General features: G+C 35.7%; 1 protein-coding gene across 4 annotated transcripts in view; it reads left to right on the forward strand.

Annotated features, from left to right (window-relative positions):
• The window catches only part of ESRRG (estrogen related receptor gamma), a 608,771-nt gene that overhangs the window by 293,206 nt on the left and 287,685 nt on the right, over nt 1-27,880 (forward strand). Inside the window, exon 3 of one of the 4 annotated variants that reach the window (XM_051998299.1) lies at nt 25,813-25,970. The exons of the other annotated variants lie outside the window; for them this stretch is intronic. The gene's annotated coding sequence lies outside the window, so the exon portion shown is untranslated. The remainder of the gene's footprint in view (nt 1-25,812; nt 25,971-27,880) is intronic. 4 annotated transcript variants of the gene reach the window in all.

The raw sequence follows: 27,880 nt of genomic DNA on the forward strand, positions 1-27,880 counted from the left end.
CCTCCCAAAAACATTGCCTAAAGATTGATAATATGATTAAGCTCAAATTCATTTATAAGACTAAATTTTTTTTTAAAAATAGCCTAGTATTGTTCCTAAAGGAACAATAAATTGAGTCTATTTTTACCATCTAATCTAAAAATGAATCAAATTATTGAATTAAAATATTTTAACTGGCTAATGCAAGGAGAATAGGGGAGAAAAGGGAAAAATAATTATTTCGATAACTGGTTATTTAACTGGATTTAGCACTTTCCCATGTGTGTATTTAGTTCAACTCTCTTCAAATTTTGCATCTTGTTCTAACGATAGAATTCTCTTCACCCACAACATAAACACTGGTCTCAGGCTGTTAATTTGACTTCATTACTTGAGGTAACCCAGTGGGCCTGGGGAGCTTCTCTATGGCAAATAACAACAGCCATGTGCACTATCAAGTATTGTATTTTTTGTCACCAAAGGAGCAGAGCCTTTTGGGCACATTAGCACTACTTTAGGTGAGCAGCACGAAATGGAAAATAATTGGGTTGAGGAGCTCTTGGGATATTAGTGGTGCTCCAGGCAGGAAAGCAGGCAATGGAAAATAAATGACAAATTAGTGTGCTTAATCTCTTTATTGTGAATCAGATGCTATGGCAGAGGTTCATAATAAATTAATAAATTTCAGTTAATGTAACTAAGATACCATTCTTCATATAAGAGTAAGAATATTGAGCGAATTTGTTTATTAAGTGAGTAATCTGTGTGGCAAGATTGAACTTAATGTTAAGATGAATAGAAAAGCACTCTTCTTACCCCACATATGACGGCTTTTGAACACAGTAATCCTTTAATGTCTATTGAACTGAATGGCTGGATTTTGACATAGTTCATTATTATATAGATTTGGCTACATTGTAGATTGAATCATAATTCCCTGAAATACTGAAATATTTTATGGTAAAGGCTGGGCTTCTAGGTAAATGTTTCTACTGCCCCTAAAAGAGGTATCCCAAATGCATTTACAATTTTAGAAATTTAATTGCTGAGAGATCCTGTCTTTAAGGCCAAAATGATGACTTTATTCCTGCCAGAGAAAGAAAATTTGGAAACAATTGACTCACTAGCCTTAGTGTTTATCTCCCTAACTTGAACTCTGATACCTGAAGGACAGCACAGGTTTTACAATCAACTATATTCTAGCTATGCCCTTCTCTCCTGTACCCTACTTCATTATCATTGAACACAAATAAACCAATTTTGCATGAAACCCACCCTGCTCTGAGTATTTTTTCCCAACAATATAAGCTGTTAACTAAAGGTATATTTTAGAATTATTCTAAACTTGGTTTGATTTGTGTGTGGCATTTTTCTTGTTCAGTTGTTAAGAGTTAAGTTACTTGCCCAGGATCATACAGCTAGTGAGTGTCTGAGGTCAAATTTGAACTTAAATTTTCTGACTCCAGGACTAGTGCTGTATTCGCTGCACCACCTAGCTACTCAGCATCTTTCTTACCATTCGTCAAATAACACCATGCTTTTAACTTCTCTTCTATATAAGGATGCTTTATACAATTACATGGTCTGCTGAAGGCACTTAACATTAATTGCTCATATTTATGTAGCATTTTAAAGCTCGACATGCTTTACAAATATTATTTCATTTTATTCTCACAACAACATTGCAAGGTAGGTAGTTACTATTCTTGTTTTATAGATGAAGAAACTGAGGTAGATCATGGTTAAGTGAATTGCCCAGGGTCAAATAGATTTGAATTCAGATCTGCCTGATTCTAAATTCAGCACTGTATCTACTGCATCACCTAGCTCCCTAAATACATGTTATGAACTGAATATCTGACCATTGTACCTTTAAGTAAACCATATTCTATTTTAGGGATTAGAGAATTCCAATTTAAGTTGTATAATCGTCAGAGAGGGGGCTATTTGCAATAAAAAAAAATCACCTCTAACAAATATGCAGACTGCAGTGCTTCAGGTGTTTAAATATGTGTTAGGTGTGTGTTTGCTTGTTTGCTTGAAGTTCTAATTAATTTAGGAAAGTAACTATATGATCAAAAAAATCAGGATTTTTTGGACTGTCTCATGACCTAATTAGAGCAGTTATTTGACAAGTCAACTGTGCAGAAAATGAAGGTTAAGAAAAAGAAACCCACCAAAAATAACAATGAGTTTAATAATCTTTTTGTTTCTGGTGTGTGTGTGTGTGTGTGTCTGTGTGTGTGTGTGTTTGTGTTTGTGTTGGTAAGTACCTGAATGAACTGATTCAAAGCTAAGGCTGCGTGGAAGCTGAAATGGTTTCTTTTTGAATATTGGAATCTTTAGTCCTTCTATTAACTGGAGGGTTAAAAGCTGATGTTGGCTTTTGGCTTATTAATGTAACAATAACACTCCATTAAACACTAAAATATATTTCTCTTTACTTTTTATTTCTGTACTCAAGACTGGAATTGGGGAGACCACTAGAAAAATTGTACCTCATTACTGTCCAAGGACAACCTTTTACTGTTTTTCCTACTAACTTGTGATCATGTAATGGATAAACAGTATTACCTCTGTTTTAATGATCCCCATGGTTTTCCAGTGGACAGCAGTGTGCCAGAGTCAGCTCCTCAGACTTTGTGAGTCTTGTGTTTTTGTTCTACATTCCTCAGTAATATGACAAAAACTATTTACGTTTTGCTTGAATAGTTTAAACACCACTTTAGAAGACTTTAGATTGCTTTTGAACATATTTGAATGCATCTTTAGCCATCACTGGGCTTAAAATGGAAACCCTTTTTTCAGCTTATCTGTATTAAACACCTGTAAAAATCAATGGTACTGTATTTTTTCCCCTTATAATGCTCTGTTCCTTTAACTAATGCCAGAAATAATGCACAATTTATTCTAGCGTGTTTTTCCCCTCTGCTTGGTGTTCTCGGGTAGCAAGTGGCACACTGTATGAACACTCACTTCTGCTGACTTAATAGTAAAATTGCCAGGTTGATGTTGAAATTCAACCAATTGGATCCTAATCCCCCAAAAGATTTTTGCTCACTCTCATATTGATTTAAAAAGAAAAAAAAAAAACAGTCCCTTCTATAATGAATATGCAGAAATAATCTTTTCTTTGTAAATGAACACACCTGAGTAAATAGCCAAGAAACTGCATAGGGTTGGTGGATCAGATAGAGACTGGCTAGTTATGTTGGGTAATCATTTTTATTTTCACCTAAAAGCATTCAGCATTACCTTTTGTTAAATGCTTGGAAGAGTCTTTTTGAACTTAATACCAACTAAAATATGCGGTCTTGATCTTATTGCAAATGCAAGTGACTGATCGTTGTTTACTAATTATAAGAATGATGTAGCCATATATATGCATATATGTGTATATATAATGTGTGTGAATATGTCTGTGTATGTATATGTATGTGTATACCAATTATGATAAATATAGTGTAATTGTCATTCATCATAATGGGGAACAGGGATTGCTTAAATAAATCACATCTTTAAAAAAACTCCATTTTACTTGATAACTTCTACTTTCCTACATATACCTCTTCATTTTGTTTTTTTGTCAAAATAGTGAATTTCTTCTTTTAATAATATAAAATTTTGTGTGTCTTTGTGGATTCCCCTCACCTTTTAAAAGACTAGGTAACCCATCTTTTACTTATCTCTATTGTTTAATTGTCTTTAAAAACTTTCAATGCTTTTCCAAAATTGGACAGAATATTCAACTATATTCTGACTAGGAGTGTATATGATAAAGAGAATTAATTCCTTGTTTTCTATACATTTCTCTTCCTATTTATTGTATTCTAGTATTTTGTATGTTTATTGTTTTTTAATAGACACACTAACACTCTCATTCGGCTTGTGGCCCATTATGACCTCACAATCTTTTCTTCCTGAATCATGTGTAGACCATGGCTTCCCATCTTTTATCTGTGCAATTCGTGTTTCCTCCATACATCTGCTTCCCCATATTTTTCCCAGCTGTATACCTAGCATTCTTTCTATATTTTTGTATTATCTTTGGAACTTAAAAAATAGAAGCATCAGCATGTATCCACCACAGTGAAGGCATGAATGGTATTGCTAAATAAAATTGAAGTGCTGGAACGTGTTGGCAGGTTTCAGACAGCAGCAAGAAAAGATGTGGAAAATGGTAGGCTGGTAAATTGGTAAATGCCACGTTTATGTTTCTGACCTTTGCACAAGGATAATGATGTGTGTGTGTGTGTTGAAGAATCTTGTTAAAAAAATTTTTTTGAAGCCCAAAATAACCCCATATAATCTGACTAAAGGAAGGTGTGTGGTTGGTCAGCTGGCTGCTGCTTCTGCTTCTGCCCTACCTCTCAGATAAGATTGTAAGAGTTGCCAATAACAGTATTCAGTCTTGTATTTGTGTCCTAGTGCTTTCATGGGAACTGAACTGAACTGTCTCTTCACACTCCCCTCTCTTCCTCTCTCTCTCTCATTCCCCACGCTCTTTGCATTGAAGTCAGAGGAAAGAAAAAAAGATTTGAGGATCGCCCAATTTGTTCTGACATAAAGAGATGTTTAGCTCTGTGAAAGGTGGTGGAGGCAGAGTGCCTGACTGACATTTCAACAGTGTGTCTGCTGGGATTGCTCACTTCATGTCCCTTCATATTCCTGCTGTGTCCTTTGTGAGTGCTCTTGTCTCATCTTCACAGTGAGAAGAGCAACAGTCCCGTGGGTTTCGGTGCTCAACACCTTGTTAGACAGGGCTTATAGTGGCAGAACTCTTGGGTTAGCACTTGTTTTCTTCACTAACATATCAGGTTTCCTTAAAATCCAATGACAACTCTCCTGAGAAAATTTTTTGGGGGGTGAAGAATAAATCTCAAGTGATTTTAGTTTGCTTTTAAAAATAAACTTGATTTTTGGTTACATTAAAAAGGACTGATTAATAGTATAGCAAGGAATTAGATAAAGCAAATAATTTTTAAAAGAACATGCTATGAATCCAGTAAAGTAGCTCAGCATTTCTCAAAAACCAAATTCAAATGCCTTCAGCTCATACCAATCAATATACTATTCCCAATGTAGACACCTAAGACACATTGACAATAATGATAAAAGGCCATTTTATGGTTAAGTCAGACTCGTATTTACTATTAAAACCTTTCTCCCTCTTCTTACACAGAATTTGTAGTTGGAGAAGAATCAAATAACCTTCTAAACTAACAACTACACAACCTTTCATGTTAGAATCCTGGAAGTTCAGAATTGGAAGGCATCTCCTCAAGTCCCAGCCTGTGGACCACAAGATCCATATGTTACACAAAAGGCCTATAATTTCATATAATTTCATTGTCATTTTTAGTTTTGTTTAACAAGTGTATCTTTTGTAGACTGAATAAGTATTCAACACACATTATTTTATTATTTTGAAATGTATTCAGAGGTTGTTGTGATTATTCAATTACAAGTTCATTCAAAAAAGCATTCATTACTTTACTCAAAATAGCTTTTTATCAGTATTTTCTACTTCAATGACTGCCAATAGTACACCTATATCATGTGAGAGTTCGTGAAATTTATTTTCACCTTAAAAGGAGGTTTTCATATTCAAAAAGGTTGGGAATCCTTGATCCAAGTCAACTCATACCTGAACAATCATCCTTCCATATTATCTGTGACAAGTGGTCATCTAGCCTCTCTTGGTAAAGGACATTATCCTCCATTGATAGGGAAATCAGTTACTTCCCGTGAACAATTCATTCATTTACAGACAGCTCTAATTGCTATGAATTAATTTTTATATCAAATCAAAATCTGCTTCTCTGTGATTTTCATTCGTTGTTTCACATCTTTTTTTTTAAAAATGGATAATGGTTCAGATGAGAACTGACACACATAGTTTATATCTAAAATTCTTAAAGCAAACTTGATGCTGATTGTTACTGGCACTGAGGTTAAATTCTATACAAAATTTACTTGAGATTAGTGAAAGCTAATATACCTAGTCACAATTTTCAGCTAGTGTTTTGTGGTTGATTAAGACTCTTCTAACTTTGTAGACCTGATATTTTAATAGACAATCTTTTGTTTTTAAGCGTCAATATTTTCTTTTCCTCCTTTTTAGCTTTACTGTCCTGTGTCTTAACAATATAGTCTAATCTCTTAGATGAAGAAATTTTATATGTGATATACTGATCCTTCACAGCATGTGGGACTGCTATGTTTTTGTCTTAATGTAATAATAAACCCCCAATTTTAATCAAATTAGGAATATGGGGAGAAAAAATTTTAAGCTCTGAAATAGTAATTACTTTTAGGTTAAAAAAAGCAAAAACTTTTAATATATAAAAAAGCTTTGTCTTTCATTTTTAATACCACAGTAAAACAGTAATTTTCAGTAACTTCTATATATTATTTTATTGGGGATAGATATGAACTTTATAGTTTCTATAGCTTAAATGTAAAATGCCTACTCTCATCATGAACTCTTCATGATAGGAAATAGGCCTTTAACCCCACATATGTCTGTAAGCCCACCATTTGGATTAAGATTCAAAAGACTAAGATAGCTACACATCTCTGCCACTTCTTGACTTTGTGATTTTGGGCAAATTACTTAAGCTGTTTTAAGTATGCCTTTCCTCATCTATAAAAACAAAACAAATAATATCTTCTTTCACGGAGTTCTTGTATGGATTATTGATGTATGTGAAAATGCTTTCTGAAGTGTTCAGTGTACTAAGTATAAGGCACTATTATTATTATTATTATTATTATTTGTGAGGTAATTGAGGTTAAATGGCTTGCCCAGGATCACACACCTAGAAGTGTTAAGTGTCTGAGGCTGGATTTGAACTATGATCCTCCTGATTGCAGGGCGGTGCTCTATCCATTGTGCCATGTAGCTGTCCCTGGCACTAATATTATTAATAGTAATGTGACTGCTATAGAAAAAAAAAAAGAAATGGAAACGCTGACATAAGACTTGAGTCAGTATTTTTAAATGTTAGATATTTATTTGTATTACCTTTCTATTGAGGTAACCATTTCCTATTTAGGATCCTCACCTTGGTGATCTATCTATTAAATGTGCTTCATGCCTATACCTTAAATGGTACTAGAAGTTTAAATTTTAGGAATTACTTTATTGGGCATATTTCCCTTACTTCTTTCTTAGCCATCTTTTTTTCAAATTAGGCTTTGTTTTTGCCAGTGAAATAAGATGAGTGGTCCTGTGATTTGTCAATGACAAAACCAGAAGAAATGCATGTTTTCACATGACTTATGGGTTTATTTTATTTCAGATAAAATTTTCATGCTTCAATTTCCATGATTAATTATATCACAGTAGTATTTCTAACAATTAGAAATATTCAGCCATGAAATAGGCTGGCTCATCTTACAGGCATCAAGTTCCCCATCATTTCAGGCTGAATGACCATTTAGCAGGGATTTTATAAAGAGGGTTTCTACCTTGGAAGGTAGATTGAAGTAGATGTCCTATAAAGATCTTTCCTCCAAGTCTAAGATTCTATGATTCCTCAAGAAGAATGTGCTTAATTTGCTTTGTAAAACACAGCCATACATGTACACATATAGTCCCGCATATCTCCCACATATCTCCCATCTCCCAAAATACATTTCTTTATTGGCAGAGGATGAAACATAAAACCATTGATCTATAGCTTGAAGAAACCTTAGGCATCTTCTAATTCAAGCCTTTTTTCTAGAGGAGGAAACTAAGGCCCAGAAGCGTTAGGTGGTTTTTCTAGGTCATGTAAGTAGTAAATGGTAGAATTCAGATTTCAGCATAGAGATCATCCAGTTCTGATGGATGTGGTTGTTCTCTACAAGATGATAATTCAGGCCAGTTCCAATTATCTTGTGATGATGAGAACCATCTACACCCAGAGAGAGGACTGTGGGAACTGAGTATGGATCACAACTTAGCATTTTCACTTTTTTTGTTGTTGTTGTTTGCTTGAATTTTATTTTCTTTCTCATTTTTTCCCTTTTGATTTGATTTTTCTTGTGCACCAAGATAATTGTATAAATATGTATGCCTATATTAGAATTACATATATTTTTACCATGTTAACATATATTGGATTACTTGCCATCTAGGAGAAGGAGTAGAATGAAGAAGGGGAAGGGATTGGAACACAGGTTTTGCAAGGGTCAGTGTTGAAAAATTATCCTTGCATATGTTTTGAAATTAAAGCACTTCAATTAAAAAAAAGAGACATCAGAAATATTAGACTAATAAAAAATGGCACAGTTAAATCTCATTGTTTTCTATAGTGTTACAACCTAATCTGGAATTTTGTTTATAAACATATTGGACTAGTTTACCATTTCATTCTGCAGCTCAGGAAATTGAGGCAGAAGGGTTAAGGGACTTACCCAAAGTCATACAGCTTGTGAGTAGATTTCAACTCAGGTTTTCCTAACTCTAGCCCCAATATTCTATCTGTTGTACCACCTACTTGCCCCATTAGCTACATTATCTTAGTCCCTTTGTCTATGTCCACCAGAATATAAAAAGTACAATTCCAAAGGGAAAAAAAAAAAAACAAGATCCTTCCCAATTTAATCTTTTATGCTACATTCCAAAAATATAGTTAAAGTGGATATGGCAGGTGTGATATAGTATAATGAAAAAAAAATACTGGACCTATAATCAGGATCCATTGGTTCAATTCTCAGCCTTGACATTCATAGGGAAATTTATAAAAATTTATAAAAGGGATTTCTCTGTTGAAAGGAAGTCTGAACTAGGTGACCTCTCACGATCCCTCAGTTAATTCATTCATAAAATGAGGATAATAATATTTGTACCATGTATCTCACAGAGTTGTTGTGAGAAGAGTTCTGTAAACCATGAAGTTCTATGTATGAGTGAGTTATTATGTTGCAGAGACAGAGATACCTTTTGGGAAAGTGGAAGCCAAGATGATACAGAGAAGAGATGCTGATTTGAGTAGCTACGCTCACCTTTTAATATGCTCTATTTTTCTGTACTGTTTTTAGTGACCACTATCAAGTATGTAGAAAACACAAAGAATATCACATTAGGGGAAAGGAAGTGAAGTTCTTTAAGCATTTGCAACGTAGCAGAAGTTTTACAAGGAGGAGTGGGAATAATGGTTCAGGTCTCTTGATTTAGGTGGTATAAAGGTACCATTAGAAATGTCTGTGCTCATATCCCTGTGGTTCCCCAGAGAATGGATTTCCCCAACTCATATGTCTGTAGTTGATTCAGACCATACTAAAAGTTGAATAAGCTTCTGAATTAGAAATGGAGTAAAACTAAGATTAACTTGATCGTTAGTTATGATTCACTGATTCCAGCTACCTACCGAATGCATTAAGGTCCAAGGAACTCAGAATTTATCCCACCAGTGAGTATGTGGAATTGCCAGCTTATCATGTAAGAGAGGATGCTACAGATGAGTTATGAAGCTCTGGCCTCACAGATAGGATTTCTTTACAGCACCACAGATGCTCATTATGCATTCCCTCTATACTACAGTGAAGTAAAAATCATAATATCATTTGGCAATGGGCTTATTCTCTCCAAATTTCCAGACTGAAATAGGAAGAGGACACTTGAGTTTAGTCCTTGCGGTAGTCACACTGCCTGTCTCGAGTTCTGTGACTCAAGGAGAGAAAAGCAGAAGAAGCCCTGCTTGGATGCCATGAGGGGATTTATGGTGTCTGGCTCAGTATTTCTTCCATATGAGTTTCATCAAGTACTTCTGTTTACTTAGCCAGTCCCATAATACACAACTAGAGGGAGTTGACTGGTACTATAGTCTGCCCGAGATGCCTGACCTTGTAGCTCAGTATTAATTTGAAGTAGTGGAATTAAAATTTCCTTTTCTTTTGCATTGTCATGCCTCACGTTGATAAGCACAAAGAAATGTAAATAAAAAAGACCTATTTCGAAACCCTCCCTACAACCTTTTTGTTTTATGACAAAAGACAGTTAATTAACATACTAGCAGTAAGCAGCCTTCCCAAACTGCAGCTAATTATGTATTCTGTTGACCGTGACTCTAGTCAGAAGGTAATTGGCTTGCAGCAACATGACATTTCAAATCATCTCTTGAAATTACATCAAAAAGCCAGCCTGTTTTGTTTTGATAGGGGAACAATCAATTTGATAAGTGGTAACACAGCTCATTGTTTCACATTAATTAGACTAATTGCTGCATGTTAGCCTCTGAAATAGACAGAACTTGCCGAAGACAAAGGCTGTGGCCTTTAGCATGCAGTGAGGGTGACGGTTCCACTTGCTTGCACATACTGTAGGCAGAAAACAGAGTTGTTAGAATTCAGCCTTGCGGGAGGCTGGGTGTTAACAGTGGTTTGATGCGTTATGCTTAATACACTGGCTTTCAATTATAACATCCAGGTTCAAAAATCCCATAGAGGAATGGGAGAAAGAGTCATGAAAACAGCCATTTTCCTGTTAACTGTGCTCAGGTTCTACCTGAACCTTATAAGGGCAGCTTCCCAGCAACCTTTTTTCTCTTTTGGATCTCACAACTCAGCTGGCATTATGAACTTTGGAAGCTCTAATCTGGGAAAGACTCCATCCCGTATTCATGTTTCTAGTTCTCATGTTTATTAGTGCCGGAGTTTCCACCTGCTTCTAGTCCAACTCCTAGTTTAATCAAAATTACCTTTTTATTTTAAGTAATGGGAAAGCAGGATGTTGTAATCCACAGGGTTTCAGTAAGCTAACAATGAAGAAGCTTCCCAGGTCAGCTCTGAAAATACACTCCAATTCTGCAGATTGTACCTTTGGTTATGCTTGAGACCATCAATTTGGCCAAATTGTACAGTGTGATCTTTACTACGCCAACACATGTCAGCCTCAGCTGGCAACTAAGAGAATTTCACTTGTGATCAGCCTGGCCTTCTGATGCTTGCATACGTTGATAATATCTTATTACACGGTGTCTGATGCAATGGAAAGAGCACTTTTTTTCCAAGTAAGAGGCATCCAGTACTTAAAAAACCAAGATGCACCGTCTCTCAGACCAGATTCTGAAGCCTTTTAGCTGTGTAAATACAGCTTCTGCCATATACAATTAGCTACATGTATAGGTGAGAGGCAGGTCTTGTCTTTTTATTCATCTGTATTGTATGTGTCGTGAATAATTACTCAAAATTTTTGATAGACAAATGCAAACAGACGGAATCTCTGATGTCACATGAAAGGATAATAATAAGCCCCTCAATTTTGGGCTAACTTTAAGTCCAGGAGACAGCCACAAACTACCACAGGCTCTGCAAAAAGCTCAAATTAAAAGAACCCTTTTCACATAGGCATGGTGGGGAAAGGGCTTTTTGTTGTTTACTAATATCTTCAGCCACATCACCAGTGGTATTATCTCTGAACAAGAAGGACAGCAGTACATTAACGCATACTGTTTTTTTCCCAAAAGATAGACAGCTGTACTATACATCCCAAAATTGTAAGTACTACAATATTAACTCAATTTGAGATATTGTATTTCATTAAAATTGCAGGGGGGTGGGAAATATAATGAGACAATTTGGGCCTACAAGTTAATTGATCCAACATATGAGGGCATCTTGGGGAAATTTGGGGGGTGGCAGAAGGGAAGTAAAATTTCAATTCTGTTCTTGTTTTGGGTTTTTTTTTCATCATCAAATCATCAAAAAATGATTCTCAAGCTGGGGCTTTAAAGAAGAGATTTATGTTCTAGGTTGATTTTTGGCCATTAAAAATGAGTCTTTGTGTATGTATGTCTATATATGTGTGTGCCTCATATTCACATGGTCATCTGCATAGGTATGCAGATCCATGTGTGGTGCTGGCACAAGTAAGCAATTAAACATTCCTTCATACACGTGAAAAACTCAGCAATGACCCTTTTTAAAGGCTTGAAACACACCAGGATTTGTGATATAACTGTGCTAATGTGCTGCTTTCCCTCTAACATCCCAGGGCTTATTCAGAAAGGTAAATGATGAAAAAGCACCAAGATTGAAGCCCCTTAGCATTCAGTTTAAGCGCCAAAGTTCCACTTGCCTGAGCACAAGTTGGAAACAGCTTTGTTAGAATTCAAGCCTGTACCCTTGCTGTCACTACTGGTTCTCGTGTCGTCAAGTTCCCGCTTGGTACAGAGCAAATCTTTGCTCAGTTAAGCGAGCGTCAGTCACTGGTAAGCTTGGCTGCCAGCCCAGGGTTGTTAGACTTTTCCATGCTACACCTGAATGAGATATTGACGAGACAACTAAACAGAGTTGAGAAACTAGATAAAAAAATAAATAAATAAAATTGTCATGGGGCTGACAGAATAATTTTTAAAACTTACATTTGCTGTGCAGAAACAGGGCTTGGAAACCATTTTTGCTGATTTGTTGTGGGAACATGGGCAGCCTTCTTTAAATACTTTCCTCCCCTATTTTTTCAAAGCTGTGCATTAATTTTAAGCTGGAAAGAGAAGCCCTAGCAGATTACTAACTACATGACTGCTTTGGTCATTTACTCATTTACCTTAGTCTTCTTTGTATTGTCTGGTTCAACAAAAGCTACCAACGGCAAAAATATAGTGTAGTGAAGTTACTGAGCTCTGGCTTGAGGAAGAAAGTTCTGAGAAAAGGTAATTTTTATAGTGGAGAAAAATAAGGATCAGAAAAAAATTGGGGTTGGGGGCAGAAAGGATTTAAAGAAAGAATTTTTAAATGGGAAAGACTGGCAGGGTTGTTAATCACATAACTCGCTGAGCTACAAGAGTGTATGAGTGGAACTAATACTAACAGTTAAAAAAAATACTTTGGAGGAACTGGAAATACATCCTTAAAAGCTAGAAAATAAATTAAGTAAAGATTATTTTTTAAATGGATTAAAATGTTTATTAAAAATACTTAAGTGCTATGATGGTAAAATGTTAGTATCGGTTTGCTTTGCATGTACCTAAGAAAAAGAGGCAAGCTATAGAAATTGCATTGCTCTGGAATGGAAAGGTTTGACTTAATGCATCTGGAAGTATGATGCTGGATGTCACTTTTCCTCTGAATACCTCAGTTTACTCATCTATGACAAGGAGGTGATAACACATATTACACATATCAGATTGTTATGAGAAAAGCAATTTCTAAATTTAAAATGTGAATTATTACTATATTCCCACTTCAAGGGTATCCATAAATTTATCCTGTCTAAATTCCAATGATTAAGCACACAATTAAATAATTGTTGACTTCCTATTAGGTGAATAGCACAGAAAGGGATATATGAATTCTTTTTTGATCCTCCTTGTTGTTAGTCTGCCCTTGGATCTTTCATGCCACTGGTTCAGACTTGCCCTGAGCACTTGTCATATTATAGTTACTTGTTTGTCCTGTCTTCTTTGTCAGTCACTTTATTGCACGTTCTTGGAGTCAGTGTACATCTTTATTTTGTATCATAAGATTTAGATGGTTGAAGGGAGTTTAGAGGTCACCTGATTTCCAAAGTATATAATATAGCATGCTGTGTTACACTTAAGCACTAAATAGATCAGTCATATCTGACTCTTTGTAATCCCATTTTTATAGGGTTTTCATGGCAAAGATACTAAAGTATTTTGCCATTTCCTTCTCCAGCTCATTTAACAGGTAACTGAGGCAAACAGAGTTAAGTGACTTGGCCAGAGCCACATAGTTAGAGAGTGTTCAAGGCTAGATTTGAACTTGTAAATCTGAGTCTTTGTGATTCTAGTCCTCTATCTAATGGGCTACCTAGTTGCCAGTTACTTAATAAGGGTTTGCTTAATTGAATCACATATAAAAATTTTTAGTCTCCTAACTTTCTCAACCCCTAGCTTTCCCTTAACCTCTAACTTCCAAATTTTTAATGATCAAGGATGTTATGTAAATGGGAACTATAAAGGCCCTGCGTTTGTGTAATTTATACTCTAATAGCTGGATACTATGCATAAATAAGCCTACTATGAGCTAGAATGTTAAAAGTATGAGAAATTCATAATTATGTAGCTAAACAGTACCAAGATGAGTAGGATCCATATTCAGTAAATGTTGAAGGAAATCACACACACACAAAAAAAAACGGAAGCAGTTGAACAAGGATAGTTGAAAGATCTGAGACTTGAGGAAGTATTGATGGAGAAAGATACTTTGACTGTTTTGATTCTATCTGTTTGAAAACCAAATTTTTATGCTCTTTTTTTGCTAATTGTTCCTTGTTGAAAATTTATCACTTGAGATGATCTTGGAGTCATTTTGAGGAGAATCTCAAACCATTTAGCGATAGAGAAGCTATTCCATTTCTTTACTTCTTAAATGAAACCATTGTTTCCTCTTTTTCTTACTTGAACTACAAATATTATGATTAAAATGTTTAGTTAGCTAAATGGAATACATGTCATCTTGTGTTATATTTATTTGTGTACATTCTTATATCCTCTATTGAATTTAAAATTCTTTATGGAAAGAATAATGTTTTATTATTCTTTGAATCTCTCCTGAATAAACGAAAATAGAATTCTACTAATAATACAAAAGTTTGATTTTAGCCATATATGTATATTTCTTCTAAACAGAATTTTTACTTTAAAGTAACAGGGAGTATAGCATATATTGTAAGACACTCAATATTTGTTGAGCGGCTAATTACCAGAATTGTTGGTGTAAATTGGCTGATTTTAATCCCATCTGATTTTTCTGGTGGAATACTAATGTATCATGAAATCACCAAATTGTATATAATAGGAGACAAAAGGAAAAATAGGTATCCTGAATAATCCACAAGATTGATATCAGTCTCAGAATAATCAATAGTAAGATTTGTAATGTTTTGAGATCTTAGAATTCTTGTTCTCCAGAGGCCTTACAGTATGTTTCTCTAGCGCTTCATCGTGAGAAAAAAATATTTCCTTCTCATTAAAAATAGGTTCTGTGGTAACTTATCTTTACTGAAATGATATCATCAAGGACTGTCTTTCTCTTTCTCTCCTAATTTATCATCTTTCCTATTTGAAAGAGTGTTTCATAGGTGGCTAAATCTGGCACATGAAATATTTGTTCTTGTTTTTCAAAGTCAACTTTGATTTTTTTTTCTTTACCCTTAAAACTTGTGCTCTACCTTCTTTGCAGGTAGGTGATTCTGAGTCTAGAGTCCTGTGCTTCTGGTAAAACTTAAGTGGGTATCTGAGGATGCTAGTTTGCCATTGGCTATTTGGTAGTGCCTGCCTTTTGTGTTTCAGCATTGTCTTTAAAATTCATATCATGGGTGTGCTTGGGGCACTTATGACAAGATGCTAATGGGCTCCTGACTGGGCAGACACCTATGTGGGGAAGTGTTAAGTTTTCTGTAATTTTTTTTTTAATCTTACCTATAGCATATAAACAGTATTACCTCATTTATCCCTAGATACCTGGATTTGTTACTTTTGCTAGACATACTTTTTCTTCTTGTATTGCTGCACTTAAAAAAACTGTAAGATCCCCCTTAAATTTGTCTTTTCCCGTTGTTATAACAAATTTAACAGCTTATATTCTTATTGTTCATGCTATTTATACAGTCTTCTTCAGTCTCTTATTCCAGATGACATTTTAAGGTTCTGGAAGTGTCTCTATAAGCAATATCCAAAAATTATGAGCAAGTGAAAGATTTTGTGTGCCCTGTCAGGGGTAAATTCACAGAGCTGTGTAGAATTGTCTGCAATGCTCTTGTTTCTACTGTTTTTAGTTTGTATTTTTCTTAAGGAAGCACACTCTGCAAATACAATCCTTATGGTATTGCTAGTGGCTAAATTCTATTTTCTTGGTTGAGATTTTGCTAGCCTTTTATTTATGTTTACTTGTCTTTCTCTAGTTTATTTTAATATATTTGACTCTTTCTACCTTAATAATGTTTTCTTCATTGTGGGTTTCCAGAAAAAAAGGCATAAGTAGGATTTTGAGTATACGCTTTTCTGGTAACTGGTCAGTCAATTAGGACATGTTCATCCAGAAGATGTCATTCAGTCAGTCAGTAAACATAACCTATATATGCCAGACACTGCTGATTTCAAAGGATACAAAGAAAGGCCAAAAAAAAAAAAAAAAACCACCCCAAAACCAAAAACTTGTAGTCTCTTCTCTCTAGGAGCTCACAGTCTAATGGAATAGACAACATACCAACAACTATCCACAAGCAAGACATAGAACAAATTGGAAGTTAATTAACAGAAGAAAGCCACTAGAATTACTGGAAATTGGAAAGACTTCCTATAGAAAATAGATTTTTAGTTGCCTCTAGAAAGAAACCGGGAAACAACGACATAGAAATGAGAAAGAAAGAGAATAATAGATATGGAGGACAGCCAATGAAAATGCAGAGCAGGAGTGATACTTTAAGTAAGGCAATATCACTTTATTGCAGAATATATTGAGGGATAAAGAGGAAGAAGACTGGAAAGTTATGAGAGACTGAATTATGAAGAGTTTTGAACTCCAACTGTATGATTTTATATTTGATCCTGCAGTGGATAGGGAGCCACTGGAATTTACTGAGTAGAGGGGGTGACATGATTAGATCTACTCTTTAGGAAAATCATTTTAATAACTGAATGGAGGATGGACTTGAGGATCGAGACACTTGTGCAAGACATCAGTTATCAGGCAATTATAGTCTAAGTGTGAGGTGATGATGGATTGTACTAGAGTAGTAATAATATCAGTGAAGAGAGAGGAGTATGCAAGAGTTGTTATGGAGATAAAATCTGTTACCTTGGCAATGAGAGTGAGGACATGAGGAAACTGGGTAGGTTCTCAGAATGGGTGACTGGGAGAATGATAACACTTTCAGGAGAGATGAGGAAATTAGGAAGAGAGGAAGGTTTTGGGGAAAAGATAATTACTTCAGTTTTAGCCATATTGAGCTTAAGATGTTTAAGGGATATCCAACTTGAGATGTCCAGTAGGTGGTTGGAGATGAGTCTGGAGGTCAGCAGACAGGTTACTGGATAAGTAAATGTAATCAAGGAATAATAATTGAATCTATGGGAATTCACGAATTCACAAAGTGAAATAATATAGAGGGAGAAGAGGTTTCAAGACAGAGCCATGTGGGACACTCATAGTTAGCTGGTGTAACCTAAAGAAAAATACAGCAAAGGGGAACGAGAATAAAGAGTCAGACAGATGAGGAAAATGAGGAGAGAATAGTGTTCCATAAACTTAGACAGACAGCATTTTAAATTATTATTTCTTAAATTAAATTAAATACATAATTGGATTATGCCAGGAACTGTCCTCTAAGTGCTCTATAGATATCATCTTGTTCCATCCTCACAATAACCCAAAGAGGTAAGTGCTATTATTATCTCTATTTTATTTATGAGGAACCCGAGGCTTTGATCTGTCTACTGTGCCTTATATCAGAAACTAGACTACAGAGCCTTAAGAGGGGGAAAAAAAAAAAAAAAAAAAAAGGCGCTTAGGGAAGTGCTTATTGTAGACAGCCTTATCAAGGAATTTAGCCACAAAAGAGAAGAGGGATATGGGACAAAAGCTCGTGGGGATGGATGGATCATGTGAAGGTTGTTTGAGGATAGCAGAAGTAGGAGCATGTTTATTAGCGGTAGGAAAATAGATAGTAAACAGGGAGAAATTGAAGATAAGTGAGAGAAGGGACATGAGAGAAGAGTCAGTCAACTGGAGAAGATGATATGAAATGGGATCATTTCTGCAAGTAGAGAGATTTGCCTTAGCAAAAAAAAAATAAATAAATAAATAACAAAGAGAAGGCCTGAAAATAAATATTGAGAGCAGTTCCTCTGTGAAGCCTTCCTAAATACTACAACCTTCCTTCATTCCCTCTTCTTCAAAGCTCTGCAGAATTAGGTATCATTCTGTTGCACCCAGTTGTAATGTCAGGCTTCCACCAGAGGGAGCTATAAGAACTAGACTAAGCTGCTTGGACTACAAGTAAGATAAATGTCAATCATCCATTAGCACCACCCTTTCCATGAGGAGGAGGAGTAGCAGCATTCACAGCAGCCAGCAATAGTTGTTATGTTGTCAATGTAGTAGTATAGTGGTGGTGGTAGTAGTAAATATTTGCTAATCACCTGTTGAGTGCCTGAAGATATTTAAAAAGAGGCAAGACAGTCCCTGACCTCAAGAAGCTTTTAGTTTAATCAGGGACCTAACATACAAACTAATACATAGAAATGAGCTACATGCAGGATGAATAGGAAAGAATTTAGAAAAGGAAGGTCACTAGAATTGAGGAGTTAGAAAAGGTTTCCTGTAAAAGATGAGATTTTATTTGGGACATAAAGGAAGCCAGGAGGTAGAGATGATGATGGAGACCATTTCTGGAAGATATGGAATGTCTTATGTAAGGAACAGCCGGAAATCCAGTGTCACTGGTTCAAAGAATAAAGTGGAAGAAGACTGCAAAAGTGGGAGGGGATTGGGTGATAAAGAGCTTTGAATGTTAAACAGCATTTTATATTTGCTCCTAGAAGCAATGAGGAGCTATTGGAATCTATTTCTTGTAGGGGAGGGGTGACATAATCAGACTGGTGCTTTAGGAAAATCATTTGTGGCTAAATGGAGGATGGATTGGAGAGGAGGAACTTGAGACAGGCAGACATGTTGCAGGCTATTGCAGAGATCCAAATGTTGAGTTGATGAAGGCCGGAGTTTTGGCAGTGTCAGAGGGTTATTTTTCTAGAATGATTTTTATTGTTCAGTTGTGCCTTACTCTTTGTGACTCCTTACCAGAGATACTGGAGTAGTTTGCCATTTCTTTCTCTAGCTCATTTTACAGATTACAAACAGGCAAAGAGGATTAAATGACTTGCCCAGAGTTACACAGCTAGTAAGGGTCAGAGAGCAGATCTGAAGATGAGTCTTCTGGATTCCAAGTCCAGCATTTTATCCACCAACCCACCTCTTTTCTTAGTGGTTTTTCTTTCAAAAGCTTTTGTTCCATTATCGTCCTTTTTACCCACATGGGCATGTTATCTGCCAGGGTCATGAGGGACAACTGTGTAAAACAGGCTTGCTACATAGTTTTGTACAATATTTTCTTATACCACTTACTATTATTTCATGTGAATTAATCTTGCCTCTCCAACTAAATTCCTAATTCTACATGAGGACAGGAGGCCTGTCTTACACTTCTTTTATTCCCCACAAAAGCTTAAGATAAGTAATCAACTAGCATTGACTAGAAAGTAACCTTGGTGGGAGTGTCACTGGGGTTGGAAGTAGAGGGCCGATGTAACCATAAAGAAGGTGGGATTTAAGCTGAGTCTAAAGGAACTCAAAGACTCATAAAAGCAGAGGTGAGGAAAGAAAGTATTCCAGTTGTGGGGTGATAGGTAGCTAATACAAAGGCAAAGAGATGAGAAATAGAGCCTGGAACGGGAGTAGCAAGTATCCTAGAGTCTATGAAGGGTATTAATGTACTAAAGACCATAAAGACAGAAAGAGACAAAATTGTGTGAAGAACTTTAAATGCCAAGTAAAAGGATTTATAGTAGGTTCTTGAAATAATGAGGACACACTGACATTTATTGAGGAGGGTTTTGATATGGTCAGATTTATAGATTACGAAGATAATTTGGATAGTTATGTTGATTATTGAATCTAGGATACCAATTAGAAAGCTATTGATAATAAGCCACACAGATCTCAAGATAGTATCCCAGATTGGTGGTTGTGTGTATGGAGAAAAAAATAATAAAACAAGATTTGGCAGCTTATTAGGATGAGAGTTTCGTTAAAGATGAAATAGACATTAAAAGCTTGGATGTCCAGAAGGATAGTGATATTCTTGATAGTAGTAAGGAAATTGGGATGATAACTTAGTTTGGGAGTAGAGGTGATAACCTCTCTTTTGGCAGTAGTAAGCTTGAGGTAGCTATGGGGCATGTTTTCCTAAATGTTTGAAGGCAATTGGTAATATGAGACAGAAGCTCAAAGATGATTCTAGAGGCAGAAAAATGGAAAACAAAAACAAGATACAAAAAGTATCCCAATTCATCTACAATGTAGAATCGATGCAAGGTAGAAGATAAAGTTAGAAAAGTCAGAACCAAATTTCTTAGGGTCTTAAATGATAGAACAAAAAGTTTAAACTGTAGTTGTCAATGGAGAGGTAGTAAAGATTTTTGAGTGAAGGAGTAACATGAATATTGCAGTAGGAATGTTGGTGTTAGGGTGACAGTTCAACTGGAAAGGGAAGGAATTAGGAGTGTTCAGGTTTACTCTCTAATTGGTAAAAAATGCCTGTGGTCACATGTACAAATGTGACAAAAATGGTAGCAAAATTCTGAGTTAGATTTTCAAACCTTACTCTCTTAGCTTATTTAAAACCATGCTATTAAATTTCCCTTCCTTTATGTCTTTTCACTGTTCAATTTGTCTATGTCAAGAGTACTTGACTTAAATGGTACCGATGCTTCCCTCATCTCCTAAGTACTCAGAGATTTAGGGAGTAAAGGAGGAGTTATTTTTAAATAAGGGTGGCAGGTAGAATCAACAGAAAAGTTTATTGTTCTAGAAATCCAGGTTTATTCACTTTCATAGTTAGGTGCCTAAGAAGATGACTTTCATTAGTTGTTGTGACTAAATTATCACTTTTTTTGGCTGGTCTTCTAGGGATTAGTGTCTGTCTGCAAATTTAGCTCTATTGGTTGTAGGATCATGAGTTGAAGCTGGGCTGGAAGGGACATTAAAAGCTATTAAGTTCAATCTCTTCATTTTGTAGATGAAGAAATTGAGACTGAGAGGTCACTTACTTTTCCCAAATGGGATTTAAATTCAGGTCTGAATTTTGTGACTGTCCCAATATAGAGAGCAGATACACAGTCCATTGTGGGGCCAGTTCTTGAAGACCTCCCAGGTTTCCTTCCACTGGCATAGCCTTCAGGAACCTACGATTATCACCTCACTATGATAAGGCACAAGCATAGGAATGTAGGTGAAGAAAGAGTAGAAAGAACAGGAAAAAATGTAAGATAAAATATTTTTGTGTGATTCTGAATGTTAAACATTTGGGAATTCAAAATCAATTTTATCTACACAATAGTACTTTTACCTGAAGAGAACAAAATTCTCCCCTTTTACCCCCAGGCCCTTTGGCTTTGGCTGTTGTAGTAAATCTCAGAGATTTAATTAATTACCAACCTTTTTTGAGTGCCTGTTTTATGCAGAATGCTAGTATAGTCATTCTTCAATTCTGATTATTCATGACCCTATTTGGGGTTTTCTTGGCAAAGACTTTGGAGTAAGTTTGCCATTCCCTTCCATAGCTCTGTTTACAGATGAGGAAATAGACAAACATAGTTAAGTGACTTGCCCAGGTGACATAGCTAGTGTCTTAGTCCAGTTTTGAACTCAGGGAGATGAGCAATCCTGACTCTAGGCCCAGAGCTTTATGCACTGACCCAATTTACAAATACACTTGGCCTCTTTTTGGAGGAGGATTAGTGGTCTTTCCACTAATTGAGCATTGGATTTTACATAAATGTTCTGGATTAGAATATTGACTCTGCTGTTCTTTACTTAATTACCCATACAACTGGGCAAGTTACTAAACCTTAGTAGGCCTCCTTAGATTTCTCTTCTAAATGCACTTGGGTCATTGTTCTCTTTTGTATGAGTCCCTTAGAAAAAATATCCTAGAACTATGGAACTATGGAAGTATACATCCATTCAAAACCATATTAGTCATGAGTTCCCATTAATGTCTTTACTTTTCCTAGTCAGCCAGAGGAAAGAATTTAAAACAAAAGAAATCCAACTAACATTTCCCCAAAAAGGCTAGGGCACATTTTCTCAATACACTATTGTTCAAGAAAATGGACATGTATAGAAATCATTTATAGGAGAATGTAAGTAAAATACAGAAGGGGTTACTTCTATGCTTTAATTATATCACAGTGTTCTTTGTTGAATTTCAAGGAGTGGCAGCATGTTTCAGCTTTCTGCTAGGTGGTTTGTGGCTAAGGGTCTCTGGGTGGCTGCTGTTTTTATGAATGCTGGTGTACTACTGCTGGGCTTTCAAATTAGTAGCTGAGCTTCTCCTTGATATCAACTTGAGAGTTTCATCTCTTTAGGACCATTAACTATTCAATTTAGTTTCTATCTGCTAGGTTAGAGTATATGGAAAGTCTTTCCTCGGTAAAGGCAAGTTGATAACTCCATCATTATCTAGTGCTAAAGCTACCTTACCCAGTTAACAAAAACCAGGCCAGAGTAACCAGGCAAATATAAAGTCTTTTCTTTTTTCCCCTTCCTTCCTTCCTTCCTTCCTTCCTTCCTTCCTTCCTTCCTTCTTTCCTTCCTTCCTTCCTTCCTTCCTTCCTTCCTTCCTTCCTTCCTTCTTTCCTTCCTTCTTTCTTTCCTTCCTTCCTAACTTCTTTCCCTCCCTCCTTCCTTCCTTCTTTCCCTCCCTCCTTCCTTCCTTCTTTCCCTCCCTCCTGCCTTCCTTCTTTCCTTCCCTCCTTCTTTCCTTCTTTCCCTCCCTCCTTCTTTCCTTCCTTTCTTTATTTATCAATTCATTCATTCATTCATTTAAGTTAGGGCTGAATAGTAGCTAAGTTTAGCTAGTTAGCTTTTGAACTAGCTTTATATATTTTCCAGATCCTCTCTGACTTGGAATGCAAATAAATTTGAACCGGAAGGAAATATAAGGAAAGGAGACAAAAATCACTGAGGCAGCTAATCAGTGCAGTAGATAGAACATCAGGCCTGGAGTCAATTCAATTCAATTCAGTAAACACTTATTAAGTACCTTTTATATTTCAGGTCAGCAGCTAGGTGGTATAGTAGATAAAGCTCTGGACCTGGAGTCCAGAAGACTTCCAGAATTTAGATTTGGTCTCAACTTCATTTGCCTCCATTTCTTCATCTGTAAAAATAGGCTGGAGAAGGAAATGGCAAACTGCTCTAGTACTTTTGCCAAAAACCCTCCTACCCTCCCCCCAAAAAAAACAAAGGATCATGAATAGTCATGATCATGAAACAACTGAACAACAATGTTCTAAGCAAATTTCAAGTTTCAGAAGCTTACTAATTGTGTGACCTTGGTTAAATTCTTTAACTTCTGTTTGTCTCAGCATCTTCAATTGTAAAATGAGTGACATAATTGCACTTAAACCCCAGAGTTAGTGTGAAGATCAACTGAGATAATATTTGTAAAGTGTTTAGCATAATATATAGTATATAGTAGAAGCTATATAAATGTTAGCTATCATTATTGTTGTTATTGTGGTTTCTGTTATAGACATCCACCTGGCCTGTACTCCCCTAAACCAAGAAAACAAAACAAAACAAAACAAAAAAAAAGCCGACTTTGTACTGTGTTTTGATCTGCTAATAAACTTTCATCCTACATATAAAATGGGTATATTGAACTTGATTAGAGCTTCTAAAATTTTTTCTACTCACAACCTCCTTTTAGTCCAAGTAATTTTTATATGACCCCCACGTATATAAGTATATAAAAACAGTTGTATAAATCAAATATTTAATGATAATAAATCATAATTTTGTGACCCTTACAGTCAGTTAAGAGACCTTGTTTAAGAAGTTGGGGACTAGGTAACCCCTAAGGTTTCTTACTGTTCTAAACCTGTGATTCCTTTGTTTCTCCTATTTTATCACTCTGCCATCTCATCCTGGTCCTGTGTGCTTCTCTCCCCCAATCCCGGGCACTGCCCCTCTCCCCACCCCCTCACCCCTAGCCCTCCATTGGCTGATTGGAATAGTCATTTAAAGCTAGGTTGTATTTGTCTTGAGTTGTCCCTCAGATTCTTACTGAACTTCTCAGGACAGTCACAGTTAATTAGTAGGTATTGAGATTAGGTCTACTTTTGATGTGAAAATAATAACCTTCTAGTTCTCAGATGTTACAAAATATCAGAATTTCAGAGCTCTAAGCTTGAGATGGATTCAAGGTTATCTAAGAATGTTCCCAGTCATAATTTCCTTGAGATTTAGACATTAATACAACTCATAAAAGTGATATCTATTTTATCCAGACCTGCCAACATGCTGCATTTAAAAATTTTCTTTTTGAAAGAATCTGGCTTTTAGTTTCTTACTGATAACGTATATACAAGAAAAGTTTGAGTGTTTAGGCTAAATTCATTCATTCATCCAACAAATATTGTTGCAAGTCTAACTTAGTACATAACACAGAGAGATCCTAACTTTAATTAGAAAACAACAACAACAACAACCAAAAAGTACATTTAAAATGAAATAATAATCCAAGGTAGTGAATGAGATAGTCCTAGAAATTTATAGATTTTTGTGGGGTGGGCTGTTGCCAGGGAAGGTATTATGGCATTGAACTGGATAGGGCTTGAATTGGACTGTGAGGCTGTGCAGGTTTTTATTATTGTTATTTTGATTGTTTATTTGTGTTTGCTAAGTTGTGTCTAACTCTTTGTGACCCTACTTACAGTTTTCTTGGCAAAGATACTTAGAACAACTTGCCATTTTCTTCTCTAGGTCATTTTTAGAGATGAGGAAACTGAGGTAAATGGGGTTAAGTGACTTGCCCAGGGTCACACAGTTAGTGTTTGAGGTCATAGTTGAATTCAGGTCTTTCTAACTGCAGTTCTGGTGCTCTATCTACTGTGCAACTTACTTGCCCTGGGCAGGGTGTGGAAATGTGAAAAATGGATTAAAGAGAGAGTAATTTCTAGAAAGCTCACTTTTCTGTAAACAATATGCAATATACTGTATACTATTCCCGTATACTTTATACTTTTTCTCTGTGATAGGGTATTTTATTTGGTGGAAAAAGCATTGGAGTAAGCAAGATCTGTATTCAGATCTCAACAATGACCTGCGTTGGAACTCTCAGCAAGTCACTTAACCTCTCAACCTGTTCCCTCATCTTCAAAATGAGGGGTTTGGAGTAGATTCTTAAGGTCCCTTCCAGATCTGAATCTCCAATTCTTTGATTTCTGGGCCTGTTTAGTTCATATTATCTCTTTTGTATAAACAGAAATTAAAGATAGAGATTTGCAAAAGGTAGGTTCTGTACCTGTGATTTCATTGTTATAAGGAATTCCGAGGTAAGGAAACTTTCTGAAACAATGCAGATCTATTTTCCTTGAAAAGTCATATAGTCTTAGTATATGATTAGCTAGTATGGGTATATGGTCTGTATTCTGAAACATATATGTCAGTTAGGACTTGACCCCAGGTCTTCCTGGTTTTGAGACCAGAAGTCTGTTTACCCAACCGAGATGTTCCTTAACATTTTATTAATTAAATCATTAATTAAAAATTAATTAAAATTCAACAAATGTTAAACACCTTATTATTGGTATGCCTGCCATCTAGGGGAGGGAATGGGGGAAGGAGGGGAAAGTTGGAACAGAAGATTTTGCAAGAGTCAATGCTGAAAAATTACCCATGCATATGTCTTGTAAATGAAAAGCTATAATAAAAAAAAATAACTAAAAGATCTCCTTGCTACAATTCTTTAAAGACCCTTCTATCTTAATATTTTAATGATTTTTAAAATGGTGCAAAAGAAAAAATAAAAGAATCTGGTCTCCTAGATTTTTAATCTAAATGGTTGTAGCTACCTGGATGGAGGATTTCTTCCAACTAAATATCCTTCCCCCAGGCTAAAGAAAGAGGTGGATCCCATTGTTTATTTACAAATGACCATAGGCCTCAGGGCATATCACAAACAAAGCAGAGAACTAATCTTTTTAGTTAGAATTTATGCAGCTCTTTTTTATTCTCCCAGAAGTGATTTTTTTTCTCTCACCACACAAAAATACTTTTTCTACATCCTCAGCTCACTTTCCTTTGAAATCATAGGCTCTGTCACTTCCCAGTCTCCTTTTTGGAGAGGAGAGAAGAGGAAAGGAGAGGAGAGGAGTCTAGGAAAGGGAATACTTCTGAGAAAGTATTCATAGAGTTCATCTGCTCCAGAAATCATCCAAGACATTTCCCGATTTTCCGTCATTTCACAGCAGGTATTCTTATATTGTACATTTTTTTGGGGGGGTTTCTTCTGAGTCTTGCTTTTTCCTAGATCATGAAATATTGCACCATGGGGTGTACGGAGATATGCCATTGCGGGGGGATGTGCAGCTGCTTAGAGCGAGGGCAAGCTACCTCTCCTGGGGAACGGAACTTCGCCTGAGAATATTTTGAATTCTGGGTTTGTGAAAAAGGGAAAAATTGTGCTTTGAAAATTTCCCCCACATTGTATTGGTCACAATCCTACTAACCTCCAAAGCTTAGATGTATGCTAGACTTTATTTTATCATGCTGTCCTGTTCATTGCTGCTGCCAAGAAAGTTTAGTTAGTAATCATGAATGCATAAGAGGCAAGGGGCCAAGCCTTTCTAAATTGCTCATTGAGACACTTATACATTTATATTGAACTTTTAATGGTAGGAGCTGCCCCTTTCCTCCTCCCCCTCCCCAGATAATAAGAGCTTTTACAGGGTGATCTCATTTCAGAATGTTTTCCTCTTTCTCTTTCCTCTTCCAATCCTTAACTCCCTATTTCTTTGGTTACAATGTACAGAAAAATATTGCCTGGTTATTACTACAGTGAAAGCAAACAGGAGGTGATTGAGATGATATTGTTATTATTAATAAATAGATATTTATTAAACATCTACAGTATGTGAAGTGCTTTTAAACATTTTATCTTATTTCATCCTGTTATTATCCCTACCCTTACAGTTGAGGAGAGTGAGACAAGCGGATATTAATATCCAAGATCACAGAGCTAGTAAGAGACTAAAGGTGAATCTGAATTCAGATCTTTTTGACTCCAGGCAGTGTTGTCTTCCCATTGTACTGTCCAGCCACTTCATTTAATTCTTAGGAAAGAATTTTGGAGTCATTTTATATTTCTTTAAAACAAATTTATTATGTGGTTACTGTTTGCTAGGGGAAAATATAAATTACAACAATCCATAACCTTGGACCCTCTAGGAGTTTATAATCTAGGAAGGGAGATTGGAAGAAGGTAGGTAGCCCAAAGGAATACTCTTCAAGAGGTTACATTGTTTTTTTGAAAATTGCAAAGGCATAGTTTTGAAAAAAAAGATATATTTGGCTTACTGTTCTGTGTATTTCCCCCTCTGATGTAATATGATATAAAAATGTACTAAAACTGAGCGACTGTTCTTATTGAACAAGTATTACCAATGGGCAAATTTAGGTTTACTTCAGTTTCTTCATCTATCAAATGGGGGTAATTAATAGCACCTACCTTCCAAGGTTGTAGTAAAGATCAAACTTAGCATAGTGTCTAGTACCTAGAAAACCATAGATGTATGTTAGATGTTAGGATAATGATGATAATAACGATGATGATGAAATTGACTCAGGTTTTGGAGCAAAGTATTTGAAGAAATACTTTTGTAAATGAATATTAAAAAATCAGTTCTGATTTGGATTGAAGCCATAATCTTTTATATGAATCTGCCCTTAATGAACAAGTGATTTTACTTGAAGAAATCTATTATTAAATGGCATTTATTTAACCTTAAAAATGCACCAGAGGGCTGTGTACATTCCTGCCCTTTCATTTCAGATTTAGAGAGATTCAGTAATCATCTTTTCCTTCTTTTTCCTTAGAATGTTTGTTTTTAAAACCTTCTTGAGGGCTATCAATATTCCCAAATAGCACCTAGCTGTTTCTTTTTTCCACCATATTCCTTAATCTGGCAGAATACTTTGCAACGTGGAGAAACTAGTGAGAAAGTCAGAAAAACATTTTCTTACTTTTTAATCCCACACTTAACACCAAGGATTCTAGACCTAAATATTAAATTAATATTAACCAATATTATTTAATATTGCATTCTTAATATGAAATGAATCTAGGGTGAATAGACAGACATGGCAAGAAACTAAAACTTTT

Source organism: Antechinus flavipes, chromosome 4 (genome assembly GCF_016432865.1).
Source record: "Antechinus flavipes isolate AdamAnt ecotype Samford, QLD, Australia chromosome 4, AdamAnt_v2, whole genome shotgun sequence".
Classification (NCBI taxonomy): domain Eukaryota; kingdom Metazoa; phylum Chordata; class Mammalia; order Dasyuromorphia; family Dasyuridae; genus Antechinus; species Antechinus flavipes.